Raw genomic sequence first — 19,745 nt, 5'->3', positions numbered from 1 at the left:
ACGGCAATTCCACAGCGACCTCTGGCGTTGCAAAGCTTTCGCTGAGCACACTGGCCTAATGAAAAGGAAGTGGAGGGAGCTAACAATGTTGTTATTTCGTGTGTTTATGTGTTTAAAGGAATAGTGAAAACACTTAAACGGCACCCCTTTATTGCCTCTGCAGGAAAGAAAGAAAAGAAAGAAATGAAATGCAATCGACGAAGGCACAGCTCTGTGTGGAGCATCAAGGTTCGGAAATTTGTTAGGGTAGTGAGGGCTCGGTTGATGCAAAACAGGGCCACGTAATTGGGAGGCAAGAGGAGGTGGCCTTTATTTGTACGATTATGCTGAACTGGGTGAGTTGGAGAGGATGAATCTTGGAAGTTCAGCGCAACAAAGGGACGAGTACAAAGGAGTAGTTACGACACAGTCGCTTGCCTGTGTGTTCTTCCTTTGTATTCGTCCCTTTGTCACGCTGAATTTCGAAGGTGCCTTTATTTGCTTTGGACCTAGTTCGCCGATTATAGCCGTAATGATGATGATGTTGATTATTATGTGATTGGTAGCAAAAGAAAGAAATGGAAATAAGGCTTCGCCCGGCTGAGCCTTTCGTTGGACTTTCGAGACGGGCCAACTTGCTGAGGCCAAAATATTTTCTTGCCATTGTTGAAATGCTGGCTACACCGCATAGGAAACAATGAAGTTATATTTGATGCCTAATACCCTCCATACATAAAGGGCAAGTGTCACTGAATTTGCAGAACGTCTCGAATGGCACCAAATATGATCGAATTTCGGCACCATAAAGACAAGTGGTCTTCTTTCTTCTCAACTTTGTATTAGGAGGCGGTGCTGATGAAACGACCATACCGCTCAGTACAAGCCTTTGCACTAACTTAATGCCCGCAGAAAAGTGTCCTAGAATGTTTCGATGCGGTACAAAATGACGTCATGGAGGCTACGTTTACCCGCTGTTGTAACACTGAGTGCCAAATAAGCCGCCTGATACATTCCCGATGATTTATTTACAAGTCTTCACAATAGTCACATCTTTAGATACCAAATCCAGACAATGAGAAAACAACTGTTTGGAAAACCATGCAAAGGCTTGATTTTTTGGTATCTCTACCACAGTTGTATGTACGTTGCATGCCACCGACCACTTCCCCGATAACTTGTATACTTTCATGATACTGCATAAAGCAACAAAATCCTCGCCATGGAAAGAAAAAAATGGAATATTTGCCGCAGTGTTAAAGATCTCAGTAGTTCAGACCTGACGGCTGCTCGTTCGCGATCAGGAAATATGTCCAAGAAAGTTTTTTCCTATATTTTTACTTGATTTCCCGCCGGTCTTCTGGGCTCTTTCAATAAATAGCTCTAAGCGTAAATTTGGGCTATGACAAAACTTGGCTAAAATTAAGGTTGACAACTTTTAAGGAGAGTTTCTAGAAGCTCGTCTTGACAATCGATCGGCGAAGTTCTGGTAAAAGCCTATAGAAAGAGCGCTGTCCTCAACAGGCCTAATGTCGTTTGCGTCATCACGGCAGACACCCTACCTGATTTCACCTCGATGAATTACTGAATTCGTACCGGCCTTAAAAACTGTCTTCGTGATCAGTTCTAGGTTTTCCTTATTGTTTCCGGAGTTACGGCACCTCAGGCCACTTCGTTCTTCAAAAGGTCGCAAGCGCACACAGAAGAAAAACAATAGAATAACGACAAATAACAAATATTCTTGCATTTTACACTCCATCATTTGCGTGATTTATTGACCATGAGAATTCTCCAGCAGTTGCACGATAATTTGATTTCTTTTTGTTTAACTAGACAAAAATTGTAGTTAAATACTTATGCGAGCTCTGCTCTCTACGTTCTTCGATGAATAATAGGGCACATAATCAATGCCTATGCGTCCTAAGCGTCTAACACTACTTTCATAATGCGAGTTTCAGTAATTTTAACAGTGGGAATTAGTGATGGCCCCTTTTTAACTCTTAAGTGCCTTCGGAGGGTGGCCCCTGGTGTATCGAATGGCTCTTAGCTGCGCAGACGCAGTCGTTACCAGGAATTCCGGACATGCGCTTCTAGTTCCCTTACCCGCCACCACGTGACGCTGACATCATCCGTGACTTAAGAAAGGAAGAGAATGACCGAGTGGTGGCAGAACAGAACTTGATAGGTAGCTAGGCTTTGCAGCAATGGTTGGCCGCTTTCCAGAATTCTTGGTAATAAGTCTTGTTTATTTATTTTTATTTCGCGCCTGGACATGTTTATACTTGGATGCGAGCTAAAGGTACAATACATGGAGAGTATATTTTTAATCAAACTTCAAAATGCACCTGGAGCAAAAAAACTTTTTCTCCTTGTGATCTCACTTGAAAAGGCGGAAGGACTGAAAGATACTATGTTTGATAAAATTGCCTAATCTGCTCCCCAACCCTCTAATTCCACTCGTGTGAAACTAACAATGTTCCGTTGACTAGGCCTCAAACACAGCACTCCAAGCTCTCAGAACAGAAATTTTAATATAGACTCTCTGGTTGCGCAACACTGGCGGCCACAACGAACAAACTTTTTCCCAATTGACACAATCCATGCTGCGAAGCGCAAAGTTATATTTAGCGCGCCCTGCAGCCGAGTTCGGCGCGAATCTAATCTAAGGGCGCGAACGACAGCACCAGAACAGCCAGCAAAACAGCGCGCTGGGAAAGTATATATAGACCAAATATATACACGTGTCGGGCGAGTGTTTCGGCGACGTATCCAACGAGTGCAGCTAGCGAAAAGCGCCGGCCTTCACCATTTTCGCTGCTGCGTTCTTTTCGCGTTGCTCGCGAGAAACTCCGCAAATGGCCGCTGGAAGAGGGCCGGCCTCTACTGGGTGGCCTTTTGGAAAAAAAAAAACAAGCCCCGCTGCGTGACATGCGGTGCTACTAATGAGGTGCGACCAAGCGCTCGCTCGTTAACGTCGCCTTAGCCACTCGTTAGCATACCCGAGCCCATCTGGTCGGGATGCGGGCAGCGTACTAGAACCTACTCGACGGGCGCCCAAGTACAGTGTGTGGCCTCAACAAACAACAATAACAAAAAATAAAGAAACAAGGGAGGATGAAATGAGAAAAAAAAGGAGCAGAAACGCCACTGACGTAGCGAAGTACACAGAACAACACGAATGAAAGAAAAAGAGAATAAAATATTTACACATGCAGGCCAAGCGCGGTCCCTAATAGACAGCGAAGAGAGATCAAGACAAGAAACACAATGGAGCACAAACGCGGGAGCAGCAAGTAGCTTGCTTCTTAGCGCAGTGACCATGCGCGCTCGGGTGAGGTTGGAAGCGCGGTTAATAAAGTAAGGAGGAAAAGTTGAGAAGATGGTAAGAGCAAAGTTAATAAGAAGGCTAACTTTTGCTACGTGCTCGCAAATACCAAGAGGCGCCTTAAAAGCGACATTAATCGCCACCTCTTTATTCAGTCGGGAGATTTGGTTTAGAAAAGGCTTAACGAAAACTAGAACTGTACTCATAGCGGCTCGCAGGTCAACGTTGTTTGTAATAATATTTCTCGTGGCCACGCATATTTTTTGTTTCTTTTTTTTTTTTGCCTAGAACAAGTCCCAGCCCTCAGAATTTTGAAGGTGCAGTTGTAAGTTAAGGACAGTGGCCCATGAGATACCATTACGGGCTTGCAATTAAAGTGTGGCTTGTAATTAAAGCGTCAAACGCACGCGGAAAAACGCACACAGAGTTCTCGCCTTTAGAAATTATTGTATTGAGCCTAAATTCAATGTTCACCCACCGTGCGGCCTACACAAACCAGTGTGTGCTTTGTATTCCCAGCTCTTTCACGAGCAAACCTATCAGTTATTTCTGGTGTTGAAATTGAAGAAATGAAATGATTCAATGCCAAAAAAAATTGTAGTTAAAAGTAATTTTACACAGCTATACTAAAGGTAAACCCATCCTTACTGTAGTAAAGCTCTATCCTGATTTGTTTGTCGCTGTTTCTGTTTCGCTTTTGAAAACTATAGCAGTGCAAGTGTGTCGACCTTAGCAACATTATTAACAAGAATATCAAATGAAAAATCAGCAACAGTACCCTTGAAATAAAGCATGCAACCGTCTGAGAAGCGGGAAAAGTTATACTACCAGGCAGCATTTATTTTCTTCATTTACTACGCCCACCACACAACTTCTCGACCGCCATCTTTATTTCTTGTTTCTGAAAAGTGATCCTCTTTTCTAGGCGTGAAATGGCTCTATCATTCTGTCCACCCGATTTCAAATGTAGCCGGCACCTTTGACTTCGTAAAGACAGCTTTAAACGCTTCGAAAAAAGTTTGAACCATCATATCCACAAACATTCCCTTATAAAAATGGCCTATAGACAGTCTACAGACTTCTTATAAACTTCATTGCCTTGCTACAGTTATTTCTTTTTGTCTATTCATAGTCTATAGACAAAAGTCTATTAAAAGTCTACGGCCGTAAATCTATAGATTGTCTATAACATTTGCATTGTATATAGACTTCCATGGACTGTATAGAGAGAAGTGTATGGAGAGTCTATAGACTGTCTAAAAAATTGTTGTAAGGGTGGACGCGGTGTCGCACGGAGTCACTTGTGCCTTTGCGGCCATTTTTAACCCAATAGTGTTTAGGGTCCCGTGTCGCAAAAAAAAAGTCGAGGTGGGCATTGGCCGTGATCGAAAAATCGACAAAAATCTCCATAGAAGCAACCTAAGTGGAGGGTGGGCCACTTATGTCACGTAGCCTTGTGACGTCATCCCAGCTTGCCGACCGCATTGTGAGCAAACTACTGAGCGTGGCAAGTGGCAGTTAAAAATATCATCGGTCGACTGCGACCTGGGACTCACAAGCCCCACCGGGGGCAGCTCCTGGCATCGCAGGGCAGTGGCGCATCGCTTAACCGCTGAACCACTCCACCAGGAGTGGTACGAGGACTCCCAGGGGTCTGTGAATGTGAAGTCGAGAATGACCGATTCTGCATATATGGTCATTAACCGATTAATGCTATGACGTCATAACCTTAAGGTGGAGCTTAAGTGTCCCCTCTGGTTGTTTATTTCTCTATTTATTTATTTACTTACAATACCCCTATGGGCCCTCGTGCGAGGGTATTACATAGGGGGGGGGGGGGGGGGGGCATACAAGCATAAAAATATGGCACAGGCACTTGAAACAAAATACACGTAATACTGAATTAAAGCTAATAATGTACACAAATAACACAACAAACAACGTAGAATAAAATACTCAGCAAATGCCCATAATACAACAAAAATACCAAATCTGTTAGTCCATGGTTTGCTTTAACGAATGCTGAAACGATTGTAGGTTAACCTCAGTAGCTATGTGTGATGGAAAGTTATTCCAATCTATTATAGTGCGAGGAATGAATGATTTCGCGTAGAGCAATGAACGGCATGTGATGCGTTTTATTTTGTTATCGTGGTCGCGGCGAGGAAAGACTGCAGGGTGTGGCAAAAAGAAGTCGTCGTGGAGGGTGGGATGGTGATACAGTTTATGAAGTAAGCTTAGGCGAGCGGAATGGCGTCGACATGATAGCGGTTCCAACTCGGCACGTTGTTTTAATGCTGTGACACTGGTGAAGCGTGAATAATCTGAAAAGATGAAGCGAACAGCACGGTTTTGCAGGGATTCAATGTTGTTCCGAAAGCTCCAGGTTCTCTCGATAGGAAATTTGTTGAAGCTTCCTTTTGTCTCCGTAATCCTACAGTGCGCTCTTTCTCTTTGAATAAAGGGTTATTTATATTTGCGTCAATTAATGACGTGCTCCGTTATTCCTGTTATGGGCGAACATTTTGTGAGGACCCAGAGGTGGGTAAAAATTAGTAGCTATGTGAACGAATATCCGCCATCGTCTACGTACGCGAGTAGAGTAGAGAAGCTAGAAGCAGGCAGCGGCAAATGCGTTTATAAATCACGTGGAGCAAATATTTACGGCAGAGCGTCTCCGTGAAATTGCAGATATTCTTATTTGTCTCTAATGTCTACTGACCCCTCTGCCACCTTTCCCCGCCGGAAAGATATTATAAGCAATATCCAACAATAGCAAAAATAAAGAAAAACAAAAGGGTTAAAGTTTTTTGCTTGTTCAGTGAATACTTTCCTACCTTAAGCTTGGTTAGTTTAGTTATATGGAGTTTTATGGCGCATAAGCAACTGTGGCTATCATGCGCCAAACACAAGGTTAGATGATGTTATATTAAGTGTATAGATGTTACATTATATTATTAGATTTAAAACATTGGCTTTCTTTATAAACTTACACACAAGCGAAAACTCGGCGAGTATTTGCTCGCCTAAAAGCAATGTGGGATGAAATGGAATGTGTTCATTATAAAATACAGTAAAAAAAAATATTTTCTAAGTTCTTCGAGATGCGAACAAGAAATTAAAATGTGATTAACTGTGAGCTCCTCACCACACTTTTCACACACGGGTTTGTCTTTTTTTGTTAATAAGAAGCAATGGTGATGTGTGTGTGACCTATGCGTAAACAACATAAAATTACTTCTATGCTTGTGTGCTAAATCTGTAGTGTCGTTTGACTGCAAAGATCGACTTGTTTTCTTTCATTAAGTTAGAATATCTCGATGGCAGACAAGCTTCAAAATGACTCAGGCCATTCATAAGCCCCAGTTGCCAGCGAGCTTAATTACAGAGTTACATGTTCGAACAAATGTTGCCGAATGCAGGCGAGCAACCATTTCTGCCTTCTTACTGTGCGAACTGTTAGAAAAAGAAATATTCCACCTTTTGCTTTTTGTGCTAACATTCTACCAAGTAATCTATCAGAGGATCAAAACTAACCTCATTTTGGCGCAAGCACTTTTTACTCAGGATATTAGTTTAGTGAATGAAAATTAAAGGAGGCAAAGCCCCATAGACGGCGCACTAAGTTACCAGAAAGAGTTGATTACTGAAGGACACGCTAATTACCTAGCTGCGAGGCTCTTTGATCCGCCCACACTCCTTTTATTTCACGCGCACGCGAGCCCGCCTTTCACAAGTTGCCATGGCCAAAGCATAAACGATGTTGATGCGCACTCTTTCATGATCCCGGGTGCGTGGGGCCACCCCACCGCGGGTATGATTCCAACAAACACACGCTCCGCACGAGCGAGCCTTACTCGTGTTATCAGCATAAGAAGTGTATTTTCCTCTTTTATCTCGCATGATTAATAACACCGCGCGAGTCGAGCCAGTCAAAGTTTTTTTGCGGGAGAAACAGCAAGACAAACGTGTTTTCCCGTTCAGCGGTCCCGGTCGGCGCCATTCTTTGCGAGACAGGATCTGCACTTCAGCTAAAGCGAGCTTAGTTTGCCTTGCAAAGAGTGCTTGTGGTTGTGCTGCTATCAGTGCACCCTTTGATGAAGTCCTGCTTTTCAGCAGCGTCGCGGTAATGTAAAGTTAAGCGCCGTGGAGAGGTTTTACTATTTACTTTAGGTGGGATTCAACCCAACTTGAACCCACATGAAGGCGCAGAGTTCACCCGGTTATTAGAACGGGGTATTCGAAGCGCGTAAAAGGAGGATAATGAAGCGAAGCAAGTGAATACCCTTAGCAGAAAAGACGGTATTGCTGAGATGATGTGACTGAAAAGTGAGCAGCATGAAGAGAAGAAAAGGGCAGATCTGGCAAAAGGCCCAAACCTTCAGCTTACGGTAAGGGAAAGTATCGCACACATGCACACATAAAGATACGAAGGCAATCCACGCAGATGAGAGAACCCGAGGCAGCAAGGGGAATTCCGGCGGCCTTGTAAAGAACAACTCCTTTCAAGCAGGGTTAGTACAACATGCCGAGGCAATATAAGTAGAGTTCTCATTCTCTGTTCTCCGAGGCTAAGCCCAGATTCTGAGTACATACAGCATTGTTGAGTGAAAGAAACTACAGTCAATACGACCGCCACTGCTCACTCCTGAGTAGGGTAGCACAATAAAGGCCAAACCGCGAAAAGCAATAAAGGTCAGCGTAGTCAGCGAGCAAATAGCATGATCCCATCGGGCTATAACGGCACAATGGGTTGTTATGGCACTTTGGTTTTGTTGGCGCACGGCGCTGCTCGCGTATATAATGTAACAGCGAAAGAAGACGCCGAACCAACGGAGAACAGCAATGGCCGAAGATGCAGTAGCCTAACGTGCAGATTTTATCGGTATAAACAGGGTCTGGTATTTTGCTCGCTATCATACGGTGATCTTCACTTCCCTCTTGACCATCCGAAGCCGATTTGTCGCTTTCGTTGTTCTTTTATTTTATTTTTTTTTGTTTTCCTGTAACCGCAATCGAAAAGCTCGCACCATCACCGGCAGGCCGGTCCTCGAGAAACGAAGGAGGCTCTCCGAACAGCGAGCAGGTCGGCAAGCGAGAAAAGACGGAGGTCGGATTGTCCGGAGCATCGGGCCGGAACGGTGTGTCCTGAATGTGGGATTCCGCCAGAATGGGTCATATTGGCGCGCACCTACCGTCTCCCGAGGCTCTGCCTTTCCGACGTCGGTGGCTCCACCAACGACGGCGGTGCTTGCTCACAGGTGCATGTCGATCTCCATACAGCGGGCCAGGGATGAGGTGCAGATAAGGGATCCCTGCTGTTCCCCCCGTAAGTACGGCGCCTATTTTCTCTCTTCTCTTTATTCCCCACAGCGTTGATCGCATGCACATTCGCGCTCATGCGATCGCGCATAAGCGTAAGTCGGGCCAGAGAAGTGGTGGTCATCGGCCTCCCTTCTCATCATTGATGGGGCGGGGTGCTGGAAGCGGTGCGCATAACGAATATGTTTTTTTTTTTTCATGGTCCCGCTGTCATCGTCTTGTCGGTTGTTGGATGGCGGTGAGTGGATGACTCTGGTCGTTTGCAGGCCGGCTTTTGTGGTCAGCCATGGCTGGAGCATAGAAGGTGCTCGCCAGCTCGTGAGAAGCCAGCGCATTGCCTTTACGAGTACGCGTTAGCCCCCTCCTGATTGCTTCGGGAAGCTGAAGATGTAAAGCGACAGAAAATGGCCGCGCGCCATTCAATATTAAGCTCCATATTATGTGTGCCGCCGCAATGGAGGTATGATCACTGCTACCTCTCTTACACGGATATCAACAGTACGCTGTTGTGTTTTTTTTTTATATATATTGCGTTCGTAAGGACGTCCAATATTACTTTGATTGTATTCTACGTTCAGCGATTTCGTGGCGCGGCCGCATTCAATTCGCAGTCTCGTTTCCTGATGGGAGGAAAAAAAATGGAGGAACAGATTACTAGCTAAACATGAAAAAACACACTTTACAATATCATTTCATAGCCGTAGGATATTGCATCAATCAGCATAATACTGTCATTGTTTTAAATGTTGCAATAATGTCGGCTGCATTAGAGCCGGGCTCCGTGAGAGCACCGTGAAGGTACTAGCAAGATATTTTATGAATGCAACAAAATTGTTAAATGCCGTTCGAATGTTTTGAATTAGAAAAAAAAAGCGCTAATTCCAGTACACGTCCTAAAGAGTCAAAAAGAGCAGCATAGCGTCAGAAGGAAACTGAACGCAGTTTTGGAATCAGTCACTTCACTTCACTTTATTACCTTAAAGGCCCCAGGATTGGGGGTATTGCATATACATATTGGGGGCATTACATAAGTCCTGATCTCAACAAATCTAGAAGACGTAGTCTACCGACGTGGGAGGGTTTCTTTGCGATCTTTTACGGCAGTGTATTACGTCCATAGATTTCCAGCAACCTGAATTTAAGCGAGGTTTCAGTTAGTAGAATTCTTTTTCTTTATTTCTCACTCACCTGATACCTGCCAAATAGCTGAGTATGACCGGCAGACAACTGAATATCGCCCCGAATTTCTTAGGACAGTCCAGATCTAAAAGAAGTACTACATTATTATACATCGCAATTATCACTAAGCGCTCGCCTTTGCCCTAAAGTGGGTGGTCCAGTGGCTGAACTAAGGTGCCCTTTCACTATTTCGCGTGCAGGATTACTAATGCCTGGAATTACCTTCCTTCCTCAACATTATCAATAAATTCGCTTCTCTATCTAAGATTTACATCTGAGCGGTATTTCGTGCCGACTATATCCTATGCCATTCTAAATTCACTTTTGAGACTAAATTTTCTGACTTCTTGTTTTTCCTGTCCCAGTTAATCTGCAGCGCTCTTTTAGACTGGAAGATATTCATATAATTATGAAATGAACGGCGCCGAAACAAGGGCACTAACAAGAAAGGGACAACACATTGCGTAGTGTTGTCCTTGTTAGTGTCCTTGTTGCGCCGCCGTTCATTTCATCATGCACCAAGTCATCCTTCAGGCCATTATTCTGTATAAAATAATTACTTTATTGCAAACATTTTGCAATAACTCCCCATAGCTTTTTACTTACTCCTGCTGAGCCAATATACAGGGCTAAAGTGAAGAGTGTACATAAATTACATTTGTTGCAGTGAAAGTTGTTACGTGGCCCTTGCAACTGTTATTTTAGACTTACACTCGCAATAATAATTATCTATGTTGAAAGTGTGCGTAACCCTTAATCTCCCAACTCTGTATTATTACGTTTAAGCCAAAGCCGAAATTGGTTAGAAATGTGTCGTAGCTTGCTCTTGAGGAATAAACTGCTTTCGCAGAATCATTATTTCCACATGCTTCAACTAACCGGCCATTATATCGTAACTATGAGTAACAGTCATTACACGCAGCAGTTTATCTCCTTGGGCACTAACAGCTAGTTGCTAAAACGTTCCGGTCCAGATACGGCCGCGTTTCCTCGTTTAAGTTCTAGGCATAAGAAGCGAATATGACAGCACTTAGCGCGATTTCGTAACAACTTCTTTACGAGCTTGTAGTGCTATACAGTTTTTGACAGGTGAATGAACAAGCTCGCGATGCTTTTGTCGGATAGCCGGAAAGCAGCAGACCAGTCTTACATGGTCTCCAAGGCCCCCGCCGACCAGTGCGCGGAGCGAACTCTACAGTCGTTCCTTCCATTTATTACCCTGCCCGGTGAGAATGTGTCAGCAGCGCTGCGAATTAACTCGGGAAACAGAACCATCGCACTCCTCATAGCGACTTGCACGAGGGAAATAGCGAGTCCGCAGTATATGCTTTTTGTCAGATTCAGTCGCCATTTTGCAGACAGGCAACGACCTAAGTGCAAGCGGTGCAAGCGAAGACGCCTCAACACCCAAACGCAGAACATTTACACCTGAGCTCTCCTTGCCATGAAGTCCACTCCGTTGCTTATTTAGCTGTTTCCTTTTTTTTTTACATCGTTACGACGAAGCAGCGTGCGTGGCTATAAAACTGAGAGTTCGTGTCTCCTTTGCTGAAGCAACTCGTTTTACAAAGCGAACCAGCTCGCGCACACGTCTTTGCTACCGTTTTCACGAAAAACCTTCTGCCGCCAAGCACTAATGAGTGGTCCTCCGTTGTTCGCTTTTGTTTTGAGAATGAAGACATCAACGCATCACGGAGTACGAAGCGAAAAACGTAGATGTAGAGAGAAAGAGCGAGGGAGCGTAGCGTTTATGCGCTCATAAACGTTTCTCCGCTGGCAGGGTACATTTACGCGGAAGACCATGGCTGTCTATGATGCATATTTAAACGGTGCTTTGCGGGAAAACTGCGTCACCTTCCTACATCATACACCGCGTCGTTTTCGGACCTCATACACAGCGCTCCCCTAGTCGGTAGTTTTCAAAGAAGGGTGGCAGTCCCTCTGCGGTCGCAGCCCAGTCGTCTGCATCGATCCGAAGGCAGTGCGGCGAAAAGGCGGCATTCTGTGGAATCAGGGCTGCAAGCTTTCTTTTTTCTTTTTAGGAAATGAAACGTTCTTTCCAAGACAACCGGCAGACTGAAAACATGGACCGCGTAGTGTAGGCTACGCATGGTGGGAGGTAATTTAAACCCAGAATTAGCAAAAAGGGGTCAGAATGATAATAAAAGATTCCGTGTTACCGCTGGTTTAATGCCTTCACTTTACTAGTGATGTCGCTTCAAGTAGAAATGCTATACGAGCGATCGCTTCAACAACACTGCTTTGAACGCACTGAAAACGTACCAGGCGCATGACAGTCGAGGAAAAACAAAAAATGCAAACAATTTCTCCTTTGCCTAAGCAACTAGCCCCGCTCCATTTCACCCGCCTTACGTTTTGCAATGTCCTTGAACAGCTCAATCCCACGTTCACTTGCTATTTTTCTTGAATTCATCTCCACTACACTGACTGCTGGTGCGGCCAAACGCCAGTTCATACTCCGCCATTTATGGTCCTCCTAAACGAATGCATGTTAAAAAAATATAAAATTTTCGTGTTCACCACGCTGTCGTTTTACGGCGACATAAGGGATTGAGCAGGAAACAAAATGGCAAACAACACACTGCTTTTTACCAGCTTTGAAACGTGAGGTACGCTTCGCCGTAAAGGCGGTGACGACTTTGAAGCCGACTTTCCATGATTTAAGACAAAACGTCGAGCGGGCCCTTTCCTCTAGCATTCGGAATGGTGAGAGTGATCTTAGACGTAAGTTTGTGCAAAAGAGGTACAGGCGTCAGAAACAAAGGATGAAAATAAAAACAGTTTCGGGGGAGGCGGAAGGATTTTGGTTCACGTCGACCGCGGCGAGCCAGACGAATGCCTTCCGAGAAAAGAGACGTCCGAGACTGCAGCCCGCATTCAGCTGGCGAAGGCGGCGCCGCGTAGCGTCGTTTCTCAGCCGCCGCGATTCGCACCTCGCCCAGGGCGTGATAAATGGATGCTGCTGCCTAACGCCTGGCTGCCGTCGTGCTCGCACCTGCTGGCATCGAAAGACCAGAGAGTTTTCCGGTTTTCCTATCCTCGGTGTTGTCTTCGAAGTTCGCGTAGTGAACGCGATTTTTTTTTTTTTCAGCGACATTGCACGAATTTAATGGAGCACCCATTGCATACCCCACGCTGATGTTAGAATAACAAAATCATTTGGTGGAAAACCCATAACCGAGAAAGTTTCCTTGCTTTTAAAGGGACCCGCGCGCAGATTTAGTAGTTTTACGAAAGGCTGAAAAAACTGGTATGAAACTATAGGGACACAGTTTCCTTAGGTGTAACATCCTGTGTACAGGACAGAATGATTTCGTTACAGGGTCCTGACGCATTGTCGTTGCAGTTATGTTTAGGCATTTTGTTGTTACAACTCTCCTAAGCAGTTGGTACGAACCCCACGCCAACGTTTACGACAAAACTATAGTGAAGACAGATAAATGAATGTCGTGCTCACACATACATGACTGACGAGGATCTTTATAAATGCCCTGGCACAACGTTTTCAGAGGGTAGAGAGCTAACGAATAGCATAACCCGTATTAGTCGACAGAATAGCTTGTAGCAATGCAGCTAAACCAACGAGATTTAGAAGAACATTTTTTTTTTACCTTGGGAGGAAAAATAATAATGTCTTGGCGACATTTGAGACAGTTCAAATTCAGAATTGATCAGAATTCCAGATTGGTGATTGCTGAAGCTTCTATGCCTTAGGTCTCAAAGAACACCCCCCGTCAAAAGTACAGAACCCAAGGGGTTTGCTTGCGAGGTCTTCAGCGCGCCTGGTTATGCATACTCAACGATTGCAATCTCTCGAACGATATATGGCTTCAAATCCTCACTACAACAAAGCTAAACACCTTAGAAGCGAACCCCTCGGGCTGTATACTTATGACGGGGGCCGTACGTGTTTGTTGTTTACTGCGTCCCGTCATAAAAGTTTGCATATGCTTCAAGCATTAACAGGTTGACAAAATGAGCATTGCCTGCCGCATTGACTTATCTGATGTTGCATCCGATTACTGAGCCGAAGGACTCGAGATTGAACCTCGGGCGCGACGGCACCCTTTTCATAGAGGCGAAACGTATAAAGGGCCGTGAGGTGTGTGTTAGTACATTTTAAAGCAGTAGAGACACCTAATTTTGGTGGCATGTTTTCTTTTCTGTAATGATGCATAAGACACTACTATGCATTAATGACCATGTTGTATTCGCCTACGACCGCTAAATAATTTATTATCGAATTTTTCTGTCATGCTGTTTAGGTTTCGGTTTTAACAGCCGAATGATGGCTGTGACGCCAAAGAGAGGTTATAGGTCACGGGAGGTATGAAAAAACTGCAATATGATCGCTGCTTCATCGTTTTAATTCACTATAGTGCTGAAGCCAGCCTTCCGAAAAAGCCGGAATGACAACGTATGTAGATTCACCAATTATATTGCAGTTTTTTATGCCTTACGTCACCTATAACCTCTCTTTGACGTCACAGCTATCCTTCAGCTTTTGAAACTGAAACCCAAACAGCACGAAAAAGAAATTCGATTCTAAATTATTTAGCGGTCGTAGAAGGATACCACGTGGTAATCCGTGTATAACAATGCCTTGCGCCTCATTACAAAGAAAAAAACGCGCACCCCAAAGTTAGGTGTATAAACTCATTTAAGAAACCGCAGGCGGACTGAATTAATTCTGAGTGCTCCAGTGCGGAGTATATCCAAGTTCATAAGCAGCTTCGTGGATATTTGTGAACCCAGCATACCATATAATGCGAAATGAGCACATTCATAATTTTCCTTTTACTTTTTCAGCTCATTTTTTGTCTACGCCTTGTTTTGTCCCGGCATAAAAACTATATTTGCGCAATATTTAATATACCACATTATTCGATTGTAATCTGCTGGTTTAACTTTTTATGTTCTATTTTCAAGATTACTGTTCAATCTGGCGGGCGCAGAAGTAGAGTAAAGCGCAAAAGAATGGTGGGCAGGTTAATCAAGTGGAATTTCTTTACTGACTACCACATCAGGAGGTGGGAGGTAAAGAGAAAAAGAAAAGGTCACAAATATTCTATGCGAGGCTTATAAAAGTAAAAATATTCTAACCACGTATCTAAAGGTGGACACTCGCTCTTTTATGCGTTAAATATCAAACGAATGAAACTGAAAAACGGAAGAAGCTGCCTTTGGCTCAAGGCGTTTCTGTGCTCGGAACAGGTTCCCCTGCCATGGAGATTAAGGCAAGGTATGGAAGACTATACAAGCAGTGCGGTATTGATTAGAGCCTCCCATCTCGCTCTTGGAATAAAAGAGTTTGCTCAGCGGGATTGGGAAAGTTCCAAGGCACTGAGAACGGACGTCAAGAATTGCGACGCGCCCCTTGTTTGCAATTTCGCCCCGAGAAAGACTCCCGAGCGCTGATGTAACGTGAAGAGAGTCAGAGCGATGAGGGTTATAAAACACGGCCGGTGCGCAAATACGGCGACGTGGGGGCTGATGAAAGACTCAGGTGCCACGTTGCACGACTTCCAGAAAATGCGGCAGGCACCAAAGAAACCTTGCGGGCTTGCACTCGATGCTGACCTTTGTGCTGGATGCATGTTTGCAATCGAAAAAGTGTCCCCCCCCCTCCCCCCCCTCGAAGGATGACGGCAGCGTACTTTCGGGAAGGCAAATTTGAACAAGGTGGCGGTGTCCCAAAAATGAACGCCGAATTTTTGGTAAATAGACTCGTTTTGTCCAGGCAGTCTTCAAGACATGCTAAAAGGAAAGGTCACATTGAGGCATAGTAAAACGTGAGTGTCTAAGGATACTAAATCTGGCAGCCTTACCAAGAGTAGGGGCTGAATATTTTTTCCCCTTCTTCCCGTTCCATTGTTTTCTGTGCCTCTCCACTATAAGTCTTCTTCTTGAAAACTTAAGAATGCAAGTTTGCTTGCTAGCTGCCAGCCCTGATGCTACAGGTGGTAGATTCCGATGATAAAGGAAGAAAATTGGAGGGGAATCTTAAGCTCCGCCTTAAGAATATGCAGCGACAGCGTTAATGAGTTCATGCCCATATATGCGGAATTGGTCATTCTCTACATTCGTAAATCCCCGAGAGTCCTCGTTCCGCTCCTGGCGCAGTGGTGCAGCAGTTGAGCGATGCGCCACTGCCCTGCAATGGCAGGCGCTGCCACCTGTGGGTCTCGTGCTGCCCAAGCAGCTCTTCCCAAGCAACCTGACGCGATCAACCATTAATTGAACTGCCACCTGCCAAGGTGATTAGTTTGTTCACAATCCGTTGGGTACGTCGTGACCACCCCACAAGGTCACGTGACCTATAGGTTGCTCGCTTAGGTTTCTTCTCCGGATGCGGCTGTCTGGGCCACCCTACGCCACCCTATTTATCGCTCACAACGCCTACAAAGCCGACGCCGGATTTTCTGCGTAGCCGGGCCTTTAACGCTATCGCGTTGAAAAGAATGAAGGGGAAGCTACAAAATAAGGACCGATAGACAATATAAATGATGAAACTCCCCAAATGGAGGGAAAAAACAAGACGTACAGGTTGGGCCAACTTAGACGCAATGCTTGAGCGCATGTTTTTGCTGGTCTCGTAGCATCAGCTGCGCGCGCATCGCGATGGTTGGCCACTGCCACAGTGTCTGCGCCCTGTGGCAATGTAAGGCCACGCTGCCTGTTGGAAAGTTCAGATAACTCGAGGTCAGGTAGTTCGAGAACAGCGTGCCAGAGCCACCCGCCGGAGACCTCACATCTATTCAGAACTATTTATCGCAGTAGCATTTAGGCAGACTCATTTTATCGCAGTAGCATCTTTTTGCACGTAATCACTATCGCATGCAACCGCAGGCTGTATTTCGTATTACCACTTTTTGTTACCGCCATTTAATCTTTTACTTTCTCTTACCATCGCTCAACCCGAGGAGGTACAACCATTCACGTTCGCCGCAGCTATTCAAAGTAGCATTGCGATGATACAGTTATTCGAACCAGCTCAGCAGCAAGAACGAAAGCGTCAGCGTCTCGCATATACTAGAATATGAGCTGCGCCCGAGACATCATCTGGCGCATACCGGTTCACTTTCGGCGAATCAGCTGCTCCTGCGAAACCTGCTCCTAGCGACCGGGCGAGCACTTCGTGCTGCGAATGCGAAACGGCTGAGGCGAAAAACCAGCCTACGTAATCAAATATCAAGCCAGCCAGCGAACCCGCTGAGCGCATGCGCGGTTGCGCGCTCGTGTTAGAACTCGCGCATGATTCCTTTATTAAGGCGCAGGTGAACGCAGGTGTGTCTGCAATGAAGCCTCCCTATCGAAGCGAGAGCGTATGCAGGCAATTTTGTTCGCGCTGCGCTTTTGGTGCCGAAAAAAGGCAGCATCGCTTCCATGAAACGTGGGATTGTCAGAAGCAACGCGATCGTTTCATCGCAAAGGTCATACAGCGCCGAATAAGGCAGTGTGTTCGGAGCTGTACCTGAACGAACGCGAACTTTGCTGGGAAAGATTAATGGTTGAGTTTCGCTAGCAGAACCGCTTTATTTCAATGAACCTCTGCTTTCGCACGTTTCAACGCTTCCTTGCAGGGAAGAACAGTTTTTTTTTTGCTTTTTTTTCGTTAAGCGTCAGTATTCACTGCTAGGTAAGAAAAACCTAAAAAATTGTGTTTTTTTTTTGCATGTAAATCTCTAAAGGCCCCATACAGATACTGCAGTTTTATTGGTCTGTACGAGCCGGTGATAGAAAAATAGAATCTTTATGGCCTATTACTGAAATTGCCCTGCTATTGCTAAAGTTGGAGTTCTGATGCTCCTTATTGAAAAACGAAAATGCATTTTCATCACTGACTTTTCAGCCACAGTAATCAGAACTACGGACCAGCTAACATTCTAGATACATAGGAAGATAATAGCCGTTTTTGCAGCCTTACGGATATTTAAAAGATACGCTCGCCAATTGTATCCAGTTCTTAGCGATACTCTGAGCACCTCCCTCACTTTCATTTGCGGTTTTGAGCACGTGCAAAGTGATCTAATGAATTAGAAGTGTGTTTCATTAAAGAGATAACTGAAGCCGGTGCTTCATATAGGCGGAAAAGTAGCCGGTTAATATTGCTGTGAAGTGATGTAGCAAAGTTTCAAGTACTCAATAGGAGCTGTCGTATTTATAGTCTCTTAAAAGAAGCTGTAGGTGTCACTGCCGAAAATTAAACTTAATTCGTCTTCTTCGACATCATAAGTTAGCGCCTCGAAAAGCACAAGTGAGAGGAAGGACCTAAACCAGGTTCAATGAGTCCATAACGTGGTCTTTACACTGGGGACATGCGGAATTTTTTTATAATTTCACGAAGCTCAGCGTCAAGCAAAGACGCGGACCTAAAGGATTGTCCAGCATTCCTATTTTAGCAGCTCCCAATCGGGATGCCTCGGCACTCCTCATCTGGCCTGCATAGTACCACACAAATATATCTTCCGGGCATGTCGCGTCAGCCTCAACAAACCTGCGCGCGACAGCCGGGGAACATGGGCTGGATATCTGTGCAAGCAATCGTGAAATTGCGAAGCCACACACGTCGCGACCGACGGGAGCCACAAGAAGGAAGTGGGGGAAGATTCGAAAGACGTCTACGAGCTCCGTGAGTGCGGGCGTACGACATATAAATACCCACGGGAACCACCACGCATCAGTCGTCGTCGTCTCTGCCCCGAGCGCCCAAACGAAGGCTTGGAAAAGATCGTTGTGTCTTGCGAGGTCGGAAGGTGGGGAGGAGAAAAGGGGGGGGGGGGGGGGGGGGACGCTGCTGCTTGGACGTGGACGACGAGCAGGGTCGTCGCGTTCTCGGAAATGAGCTCTGTCAGAAACGTCGCGGCTGTCAGCTCGCGGGCTTTTCGAATGACGTCTCTGGAGCGCCAGCTCTCACGTATAACCAAGCCCGCGAGCTCAGCTGTGTGGCCCCCGCTGAGGATGCGGAGGAGGACCACTTCTCCCTGAGCCACTCCCAGGAAGCACTAGACCGTTCTTGCTGCGCTGTTTTTTTTTTTCGCGGCTCCTTTGACCCCGCTATCTCCAGGAAATGCAGAAGTTCCTTAAGGAGCAGGGGGTGCTCGATTGAAGGTGTCCACCCACTGGAGAGTCCGTCAGGCTTTTGTGCCACTTCTCTTGTCTGTTCCCACTTCTTTTCGCTGCTGCTAGTTTCATTAACGATCCGAAATGTCGGGACCTTCCTCTAGACGACCTCGCATCCGGCGTTATTGTACGTGACTTTGATTATTGGGAGCGAGAAGAAGGAGATTGAGCTTTCTTTTGTTTCTTTGTCGGCTCCCAAAAATGGATTAGAGCACTCCAGAGAGACGATGCATCGTGATTGTGTTATCATTTCCCGTATACTCGATGACGTTCTCTGTACCCGCTGAATAATAGCGACCAGCCGCATTGATGCCAATCTTTCCTATGTAAAATAAAAATTGGCAGTGACTTAGCTCTGGTTAAACCTGGAGGATTGCGAAAGAAACGAGGAGAGAGAGAGAGAGAGAGGCGATGGAGAGCGCGCGGCAGTGGCGGCGGCCCCGGCACGCTGGCTATGCGCCGCTACTGCACATGCGCAACTGGCGAGGGCGGCGGCGGCACTTCTGAGTCACCCGCGCAGCGACGGCGGCGGCGCGCCAGCTCCTCACTGCTCCTCGCGCATGCGCAGTGTGGACTTTCGTCAGCTCCGCTTAATGGCTCGGCGACTCGCGTAGTGTTGCTTTCGCAACAAAAATCACTTTGGTTAGAAGTTGGACGGTACCCTCTATTTCGCGTGCTCCATGGGACATTTTTACAATCATCGCGACTCTGAAATCCTTTCCGCGTTATGAGTCGCGCCTGCCAATTTGATTACAGGACGTTCGGCGTGGAATGCCTTGCAACCCACTCGCTGCTTATT

General features: G+C 45.7%; 1 protein-coding gene across 3 annotated transcripts in view; it reads right to left on the bottom strand.

Annotated features, from left to right (window-relative positions):
• LOC149340271 (nephrin-like) overlaps window positions 1–19,745 on the bottom strand; it is a 382,817-nt gene that overhangs the window by 184,873 nt on the left and 178,199 nt on the right. The window lies entirely within an intron of this gene.

This window comes from Amblyomma mixtum, chromosome 6, assembly GCF_055824585.1.
Source record: "Amblyomma mixtum isolate Tamu chromosome 6, ASM5582458v1, whole genome shotgun sequence".
Taxonomy (NCBI): domain Eukaryota; kingdom Metazoa; phylum Arthropoda; class Arachnida; order Ixodida; family Ixodidae; genus Amblyomma; species Amblyomma mixtum.
This window is presented reverse-complemented; position numbering and strand designations above follow the sequence as displayed.